Genomic DNA, 10,737 nt, shown 5'->3' with positions numbered 1-10,737 from the left:
CTGTGAACAAGATCAGGAAAAACTACTCTTTACTCAGTTTCTTTCTATTTCCTCTGCTTCAAATGATTATTAACAAATCTTATAAAATACAATTACTTAGAGTTCATTGGAAGTTAATTTTAATCTTACATAAAGAAATGTGGTGATCTGCAGAGCCATAACTAGAAATTCTTTTGTCCAGGACAAGTACCACAACATGTACCATAACATGAGCTTTTAGAGAACTAAGGAAAGTATCTCAACTGAATGTTGGGATTCAAGGTCACATGACAGAAGATACCTTGGAATATGGTCCCTGAGTGGGAAGACAAAGTCCCCAGGACACTACACAGCTGCCACCACAGGGGCGATGGGATGGCCAAGGCAGGGAGCTATTTGGAGTCAGGCCAGGAAAAAGTTCATACAGAGAACAACTACTAGATATATAAAACAACCAAAAGATTTTATTTTAACTGATTGTTCTTGGTAAATAGGTATGATGACTAGATTCTGTTGTTTTCACATCTAGAGGGTGTAGTTAGAGGAAAGAGTACTGCACTTGGGATCAGAAAGATCTGAATTCAACTCCACCCTCACATTTACTGGTGGTCATTTATATTTGTCTGAAATCACTTAACCTATTTTTTCCTCAGTTTTATCATCTGTAAAATGAGGATAATAATAGTATTTACCTTATAGGATTGGTATAAGGATAAAATGAGATAATATTTATAGTGCTATATAAATGCCTATTATTATCTTCAATTTTTATTATTACTGAATGAGTCCACATTCTGTCAGAGTCCTTCAAATTTCTGTGCCCTGGGTTGAAGTTCTGACTCTCCCACAGTTATATCTCTCCTGAACCACATCATTGTGTTGTTTATCAAGGCCAAACCAAAATAACCAACCATGACTGCGACTTACTCCCACCATTTGGAGATATTCTGAATAGAGTCCAAGATTTCTGGATTTATACCAAAAGGGATTCATGGGGAGCACAAAACCTCCTTAGAATTACAAGTAGGACAAGTATTTGAAACCAGTCTTTTGGACACCGTCGAGCCTTTTGGTTTAGTCAACACACCCAAGATGTTCCAACACACAATTACTGAAGTTCTGGGAGATCCTCCCAAAGATGTCATTGCATTTTTAAATGATGCTGCAATCACAAACAAGAACATTCAGCAGAAACTTGGAAAGTACTAACTCAACTTTTAAAAATCGTTTATATGGTAAGCCTGATTCCCTCTTCATTTTTTTCTTCTAGAGACATACATCTAGGATAGTCATAGTGATAATGCAGATGGAATTTTGCCGTGGGTCTTCTATCAGCTTATTACTCCTGCCACTTAGCAATAACAAAAAGGAACTATTGGACTTCTTTAACAGGGTTCTGACAGCCCTCAGACTTCTCCAGCATGCAGAATATGAGGAAGTCTAAACTTGGAGGCAGTTAGGACCTTGATTGCAAATCAACAGGCAAGTACCAAATGCCTACTATGAACCAGGCACTGAGATAAGCCTTGGGTGTGAGAGCTACCTCTTAGTTGACCCCAGGAAAAATATCCTGCTCAATAGATGCCATTATTTACATGTCTATGCATTTTCTTGAGTGACTAATGTATATGGAGTGAACCTATTAACAGACACGGTACAGGAATATAAAGCAGAGAATTAGAAAATATTAACCCGACAACTTTGACATCATTTATATGGTAAGCCTTGTTGCTGAAGTTTCAAATCCTCAAATGAATTTATCTTTATAAACTAATCTTAGTGTATATTTTGTAGCATTTCCCTGGGGATGCTCAAGGAGAGTTGTTGAGGAAGTGATAAAGAATCAGTCTACATTTCCTCCAGAACAGGATTGTATTATTTCTCCTCAACTAGAAGTTCTATGAGGGTCTTATCTTATCGAAACCATCTAATTCCAGCAGCACCTATCACAGTGCTCTGAAAACTGTAAGAACCTAAGAAATATTGTTTGAGTAAGTGGATGATGACTAGGAGGAAACCCTTTTAGACTGTTAGTGTACTCTGTTAGCTGGAAACTCAAAGAAGGTAAGGACAAGGAATTTAATAAGCCACTGTTGATACCTGAGGCTGTAACTAAAATCAATGACTAAAAAGCCCTGACAGAAACTCTCAGGGTTCCCACAGTCATTGGCAAGTACCTCCACTACCACGGTATTGGGCAGGCTTAGATTTACTACTATATCAAAGGAACTTTGCCATGCTTGTAATGTTTCTAGAATGTGTCCCTGGATTCCATCTCCCAAGTTACCATCTGCTCTACAGACAGCCTGGTATTTTCTAAAGGAGATCATTTGCCTACATGGTCTCTAGGTGCAGATTGCTCTCCTCAGGGCCCATGGTTTATGGTCACATTCTAGAAATAGCTCCAAAAGAAATTAGGAACTCAGCTATTATTTACCACAGCCTTCTACCAAAAGACCAAATTAGAATCAAAAGATTAAGGACTTTTTATGTTGCTACGTCACACATTGAGAGCAAGACTAAACCTAGTTTCTTCCAACAGAAGAATTTAAAAACAAAACGAAACAATGAGGTACAGTGATTAATGACATTCTCTGGAGGCTATATTTTAATTTTATAATATTATTTTATTAACGGACTACTCAAGGTCTCTAAACTAGCCAATGGACTTCCTATAAAGTCTGAAGAGAAAGGACCATAGAGTCCCTCCTCAGCATACCCTAAGAGGTTTCCCATTGGACAACAGCCTTATAGGAAAGGAGCTCAAGAGAATTCCTCCCAGGAAGTGACAGGTATTTCAAACACCAAGTCCCTCTGACACATGACTGTAGAGGGGTACCAAGATGGTATCTGCCATATGAAAATTGATTATTTCATCACCCAAAAGAGTTCTTTACAGATAGACAAGGAACAGGTCTCTGCCCTGCCAGTTTTTCTACCTAGACAAAAGAATGGAGGACCCATGTGAGCCTCAGTAGGAGACAGTTTTCATCTTGATAATCAAAAGGTTTTTTTGGAGGACAGAAAAGGGGTACAATTTAATTTTAACTTTCCATGATACCTTGTTCTTGGAACCATCCTTTTCTGGTAGCTTCTAGTTTTTCTCCATATATTTGTTCAGTGGATACATCAGAAAATCAACCTCTGACAGCTTTGCTTCATTAAGAATAAAACCCATAAATCAGGGGTCCCCAAACTTTTACAGAGGGGGCCAGTTCACTGTCCCTTAGGTCGTTGGAGGGCCAGACTACAAAAATCTAACCCCAACCCTAACCCTAACTGAGCAGCAGTATACACAGTGAGAAATCCCCTCCACTAGCTTGCCGCTAACCATGCTGATGTCTTCCATTGTGCAGCCACATTTGTAAGCCACTTTGCAGAGTGCCTCATTCTAAGGCACCACACAATGGATTATGCACCAGAAATAGTACTGTACATGAGCGACGATGCTCTTTGCAGTACTGCCACATACAGTGCTCCTCTCACTGACCACCTTCCGGAAGAGGTGCCCCTTCTGGAAGTGCGGTGGGGCTGGATACATGGCCTCAGGGGGCCACATGTGGCCCGCAGGCCATAGTTTGGGGACCCCTGCCATACGTGGTAGTCTAGGCCACTCAATGAGCGTCTGAATTTAAATATTGGGTATAGAAACAGGGGCATGAAGGACAATATTATTAAAACTTGCTGATACAGTCTTTTATAGCTTATTTCATAGACTGCTACATAGGTTCCCTGTAATTTCAATTGCAATGAGAATGACCTCTACATTCATGTGGTTGGGATCATAAGAAGAATATGAAATACAGGAAATTCCATGATAAGGGAAGATGTATACATTGGAAGAGATTCTTCCCAAAGGACGATATTTGGGAGCAAGCAGACATAGCCATATCCCTGACCTCCTTAGGATATTGCTTTAGAGAGTTACCCACAGAGGAACCAATTGTTCTTTTCATGGTGAGAGTTGGAGTTGGAGAAAATGAGACTTAGGAAAGGGCAATGCTGTTTGCATCTAACTAGGATAACACCAAAGAGATGCAAAGGAAAGGCAGCAGGAAAAGCTGATTTTCAAGGGATTGTGTTTTCATTTCCAACATCCTCATAGTGGAAAAGAAATTAAGCCAACGTGCCCAAGGGGGGAAATGGACTTTATTACCAGGGTCAATGTATATTGTCTAGGCAACAAATTTGTTGCTTTGGGTCAGACTCACATTAGTAATGAGATGGAGGGTGACCCAAAGAAACCTTTGGCACTGGGGTAAAGTACAGCTGTAAATGTTTGAGTGTCTTGAGTCCTTTCTTCCACATCGTGTTAGCTGCTTTCTACCAGAGTATTGATCCAGGAAAACAAAAGAAAGGAGTGGAAGAAGATGAGGCAACCATAGTGTCTCAGTGATTCCCCTGAGATTTCAGCCCCAGGGTTTTCCATGTACTTGCATGGAAGTCAGACCACCATCAGAAGAGCAAAGAGATGATAAAACCATTATTCAGATTCAGCCTTAAGCTGCACATCTGAGGTCTGAGGCATTCCCCTACCTCTAGGGCTATGTCTAAAAGAGCACCATATGTTACATCCATATTTTCTGTTTGCTAACACAAATGTTGTTCAGTGATAATATAATATCTTTGCCTAATTCAAAGCCAGGGAAAAGGATTAAATCAGTGGTTCGCTGTGGTTGGTCTATGGACTCTCCAACAAATTCAACAACAATTACTTTATGTGAAATCAGTCTGGAAAAATGGGTGGGAGCCAGATTATAAAAGACGTTCAGATAATGAATACATTTTAACCTAGGCACAATAGAGAGCCACCAAAGTATCTTTATCAGCATATGCTTTAGGACCATCAACTTGGCAGTTATATGGAGTATGGATTGGAGAAGGGAGAGACTAGAAGCACTAAAAACCAATTAGGAGGAAGAGAGAAGAAGAAGGGCAGGGAAGAAGCATTTATTAAATGCCTCCTATATGTCAGTCACTGTGCTAAGTGCTTTACAAATTTAATCTCATCTGATAGACTATTAGAATAGTCCATGATAGAGTTAATGAGGGCTTTAGGAAGGGAAATCGCTGTGAGGAGAGATAAGCAGACATAGAGAGAATTGATAGGGCTTGGCAATTAATAGGATATGAATAGGAGAGAGAAGTAAAAGTTTGCCCACAAGGAAGCAAATCTTGTGTGTGTGTGTGTGTGTGTGTGTGTGTGTGTGTGTGTGTGTGTAGTAAACATTTATTTATTTATTGAAAATTTTATTTAGTCAATTTAGAACATTTTTCCTTGGTTACATGAATCATATTCTTTCCTTCCCCTCCACCTACCCCTTCCTGTAGCTAACATGCAATTTCACTGGGTATTACATGTGTCCTTGATCGGAACCTATTTCCATGTTGTTGTTTGCATTAAGATGTTCATTTAGAGTCTACATCCCCAACCATATCCCCTCGACCCATGTGATCAAATGGTTGTTTTTCTGCAGTGTTTCTACTCCCACAGTTTTTCTCTGAATATGGATAGGATCCCTCCAAATTGTTCAGGATCACTGCACCGCCACTAATGGAAAAGTCCATTACATTCGATTGTACCACAGTGTATTAGTCTCTGTGTACAGTGTTCTCCTGGTTCTGCTCTTTTCACTCTGCATCAATTCCTGAAGGTCATTCCAATTCACATGGAATTCCTCCAGTTCATTATTCCTTTGAGCACAATAGTATTCCAAAGGGTGAAAATCTTAAACTGGAAGATGGAAATGCTCTTGACAAACATGAGAAAGGAAGGGGAAAGGTGATGCATTCTCCTTTGGGTATATTGAGTTTGAAATATCTGTGGAACAACTAGTTAGTGATGTGGGGCTAGGTTCAAGAAAGAGATGAGGACTAGATATGTAACTCATTTGGAGATTATCAGAGTAAAAAGCAAAGCTGAATTTTGAGAGCTTATGAGATGACTGAAAAGAGTGTAAAGAAAAAGGGAACTATCTGAGCCCTGGGAGACAACTTCACAAAGGGAAAGTCATGATGATGGTTTAGAAAAGAATTCTGAGAAGGAACAGTCAGACAGATAGGAAGAGAGGCAACAGTCAACAATATTAAAAATAAAACTAAAAAACAAAGGACAGGCTAGAGAGAAGGAGTAATTAGCAGTGTTAATGCTGCTGACAATGTTAAGGACTGAGGAAAGGGCACTTGATTGAGCAAGTAAAATATCATTGGTAACCTTGGACAGAGCAGTTTCAGTTGAGTAATGGGACTGGAATTCAGATTACAAGGAGTTGAGAGGTGAATCAAAATAGGGAGAAAGGCAAAACAAAACAATTCAACTCTATATTTACCCATCTTTTATTTCTTGATAATCACTTCTGAATTCATCAACATTTTAGCAGTCAATACCTAATAATAAAGCTTCAATTTTTATTAAAATCTTGGCCATAGAGTCACTTTTTTCAGACCCACTTTAAGTCTCTTTCAGATCCTGAATTTATGACTCCATCTAATTCTCACAACTGCTCTGGAAGAAAGAACCCTTTATCAACAACTGAAAAGATATACCTAAGAGTCCATAGAGAAGACACAAAGAATCAAAAGCTTAGAGGTGACTTAATCTCTCCCAAATGTCGTTCACCAATTATTCCAGCATGTAATGAGAATAATGAAGGGCTTAGAAGTGAAGATTTCATTCAATGACCCCACAAATCTTAAAATTGTCTATACCCCCTACATGGACCAACAGAAGTAGAGAAGAGCATATAGTAAACCATTTGTCCAAAAACAGTATGCATCAAATTACCATTTGTATTACAATAACAGAAAAAGTAAAAAGCCTCATTTTTTAACACTTTGTGGTCAGTAATGATGCATTTGGAGAGCATAACATTTGCATTTGTACAGGGAGGCAGCTTGTAGGAAGGAACAAATATCCTAGATTGCAAGTTTTAATATCCACAATTGCTGATGGAAATTTGGAGTGGAGAGAAGAAATTGAAGGGAGAAAGAAGCCCGTCACTGGAGCAGCCTCCTTGAAGGATATGAGACTTCTAGCTTGCCTTTCCCCCTTTATTCCTAAAGAAAGAAGAAAGATATCTCACAAGAATTGCTGCTCTGGAAGATAGAGGGAGAACTGAAAAAAAACTTCATACTTTCCTTATGTATAGTTGATACTTAATAAATGGTTGTTGAATATAAGGTTGAGGCCAGAGACTATTGCACTTAAGTCTTTGTATAATTAGCCCCTAGCAATGTGCCTGGCACTTAATAAATGCTTTGTTAATTATCAGTTGAATAAATGAATGGGGCAGCTCAGAAGGGGATACAGAATGTCACACCTATTCTAAAGAGAAATTCATTTCACTCCAATAACTATATCCCACTGATCCAAGCTCCTGGGCTTATGATGTGGACTGCGTTGTGAGAGATGGAAAAGGGTGTTCATAAGTAGGACTCAACAAGCTTTTGTTTGATCTCTGATCATCAGTATTAATCCCTGTTGTGTACAACTAGCATCCTTAGCCTCCATGATAATCACTTCCCAGATTGCCAACATGCTGCTTTCCCAGGTCAAATGCTCCCATCTTCCTATTGCTTAAACTTCATTTTGCCTTGCTGTTAATTCTGTGTTTGATGCCTCTACCCCTATTAGGAAAATACAGTTGCTTTAAGTTTGTTACAGAACTGACCCATTATTAACATTTTCCTAATCCATACTAGCCAACCCAACTTTCTGTTGTAGAGAACATCAGTGAATGAATGGAGGAATCTCTAGCTTCAAATACATCTGCAAGCTTATGAAGACACTAAAGGACACATTTAGAGGAGGATGCCAGTGTGAAGGAGTAGCTTCCATTTCTGAAAGGACATCTGACTCAGTAAGTGTCTAATTTTGCAATTATATATGTATATTTATACATTTGTGTGTGTTTAATAATTGCATATTATACATAAAATGTTAATATATCTATTACAAACAATGGATCGTTGGCCAACAATTACTGTGGCTTTTTTTTAAATGAAAGGAATGTTGGGTGTTTCCTCTGCACCAGTCCCTTCGTTATGATTGCTGAAGCATAGTTTTCCATTGCAGAACAAAATCAGTTCAAACTTTGGGTCCTGTTTTCAATCCTGGCTTGGATGACTTGGTCCTGGCTTGTACTACTGCCCTCGGGAGCCTCTGATTTGTCTTCCTACACACTTGAATCACTGATAAAGATCACCACCAAAGTTCATCTCATTTACTCCGGCTAAGTTCCCCACTCCTAACTCCAATAAAAAAAATGAAGGAAACATTCTTAGTAGAGAATGCTTTTATGAATAGAAAGCCCTGCTGGCTTTTAGAAGAGAACAGTTTTAGTGACAGTATTTTTGCCTTAGTCTAAGGCAGTAAAGAAAAAAGAGCTTTCTCTCCCACATTATTCCTTTTTTTCTTTTCGACCTCTCTCAGCAGTGGGTGTCGCCATGGAGGCTCTGCTTTCCAGTACATGAAGTGTGCTTGGCCACAACCAGACCCAGATGCTAAACTCAGGATGATCTCCATTCAGTTGCTGCATCTGGCTCTTTGGCAGACTCCACAGGCTGATGGGCTGGCAGCCCTGGATTTGCCTCTGGGTCTGTCATCTGTCATGTTGTTAGGCTGCTGATGGGCTGTCTCTGCTCACCCTTCCCGACTGCATTTCCCTCTGTACCAACTTTGGCTGCCATTAGACAATGAAATTCAAGATGCTCTACAACCCTTTATCCTCTGTGGGTCTTGGTGGGTTGTAGCATCACCGCCGTGGAAAGGTAGATCCTTCTGTCCTTTCAGATACATTGGCTGTGGCATATGGCCATTTGATAATTTTTTTTTTAGCAAAAAAAAAACAAAAGAAAACAGATTTTGAACGCACGTAATGTTCAGCCCTTTGGGCCAGTTAATACCACTATACTCTGATGACTCATCTACCTTTTGACTTTAATTGGGTCCCTTTCTGTTGCCTTTATTTCCACAGCATACACCTGACTGACATAGAAGGCAAGAAGATCACCAAGTGACTCGTTTGGTGAGCTCGTGGGAGGATAAATTAAATATGATCTGTATCACCGAATTCCTCTTTGGCTGCTTCATGGCACATAATAATTTGGGGAGAAACAGTTAAAATAAAATATTAAAGAATAAGCAGAGAGGGCCCACTGTTCGCATGTCCAATGGCGAGAGAAAATTACAGGTTTCATTGTATATGCTGCACCATCTGCCTACTCGGAGAGGCTGAGCCGGAGGCTTTCCCCGGGGAAATAGCTGTGGATAAGTTATTCAATTAGAACAGCATTATTGGCCAGCTACCTTGGAGAATTGGGTTGATGATGTTGTGATTATCCTGCTCTACATTCCTTCATGTCTCAGACAGGCTGCATTGCTCTGCAGCCTCCTTCAGTGTTTGCTCAGTCCTACGTTGGGTGAACAATTGAAAGGGGGAATATCAGGGAATCCTGAAAGAAAATCAATTTTGAATGAACTTTCCTTGCTTAGCCACAGCCTCAATATTCTGAGTCATACTGTATTTTTGTGTGTGGACTCCAATTGTAATAAGTGACAGAAATGGCAGCGGGGAGGAGAGAGAATTTCATGGTATGAGTTTAACCTGTGGCACCGAACAAAGGAATCCTTCATGTAGGTTACAAGATGGCAGAAGGCTCCGGTCTCGTAAAATGTGATATTAATCTCGGTGATAGCAGGAATCTCATAAGGGCAAAATGCTTATTTAATCATCGCTTTAGACCTTCAAAAATTTCCAGATTGTAATAGTGCTTTCTTATTTATATAGCCCCTATGTCCAAGGAGGTCAGGGTGATTGGGAGATTTTATCATCTGTCCTCACCACTCCACAGTCCAGAGGCTGACAGGGGGCCCAGGCTGTTATCTTCAAGATCACAGCACTGGTGAGTAGAGGAGCCTGAAATACATACAGCCCAAGTCTCTGCTGCCCACAGCTCCGGGCTACTCACATGGAACAAAGTCCCTTTCGGGGGAAAAAAAAAACAAACCAGGACAAAAACTCTCAAAATGGCCATTTGTTTCCACTGAGAACTATTTAGATTTTAATCATGTTTTTGTTTTTTCATTTTGCTAACCAGAAAAAAAACTCTGAACTTATCAGCTGGAGCATGAATAAGGTTAGGATGTGCATGGAGGTAGAAGACTGAAAACAGAGACCTAATTTGATGGAAAAAGAGATGAAAATAAATACAAGAGAGCATGTTCTCATGGGAGGCAACATGATATAGTGGAGAGCTTGACATCAGGAGATGTGGGTTCAAATCCTGACTGCTACCTATATGACCTCAAGCTTATCCTCTGCTCCTCATGTTTTGAAGCGATCTCTAAAGCTTTTTCCAGCTCTAAAGCTATATTCTTTTCTAAAATTTAAATCCTATATTCCTTATCATATTAATTGAAAACAATGTAGCTCACTGGTTTGTTTGGGAAGCTGACTGGTACATTACTGTGACTGATTAATTTACTTTCTATGATTTAAAGATTCTGATAATAAAGAAAGCTATGTGTCTGTGCTTGAAGTAATCTGCCTTCTCCTTAAATTATAGTGCGCATAGGAGGTTGTTTTTTTTTACATGAGTTGTTTTATTATAATTGATTGGCTGGTTAATTTTCTTTATTGTGTTTTCATTCAGTGTTTATTCATTGAATTCCTACTATGTGCCAGGCACTGGACTCAATAGAAAAATAAACAGTCTTTGCTTTTATAGAATTTACATTTTTCCCTAAGGAAAGAGAAA

At 39.4% G+C, this 10,737-nt stretch overlaps 1 long non-coding RNA gene across 1 annotated transcript; it reads left to right on the top strand.

Moving 5' to 3' along the window:
* Positions 1 to 6,338: 6,338 nt before the first annotated feature.
* LOC103105690 (uncharacterized) lies at positions 6,339 to 10,507 on the top strand. Its single transcript, XR_471501.3, has 4 exons — positions 6,339 to 7,838; positions 8,955 to 9,005; positions 9,768 to 9,882; positions 10,078 to 10,507. It is a non-coding gene; the product is annotated as an uncharacterized LOC103105690 (long non-coding RNA).
* The last annotated feature ends 230 nt before the right edge of the window (positions 10,508 to 10,737 follow it).

Source organism: Monodelphis domestica, chromosome 8, assembly GCF_027887165.1.
Source record: "Monodelphis domestica isolate mMonDom1 chromosome 8, mMonDom1.pri, whole genome shotgun sequence".
NCBI classification, from domain to species: domain Eukaryota; kingdom Metazoa; phylum Chordata; class Mammalia; order Didelphimorphia; family Didelphidae; genus Monodelphis; species Monodelphis domestica.
The sequence above is the reverse complement of the archived record's forward strand: the minus strand, read 5'-3'. Positions and strand labels throughout refer to the sequence as shown.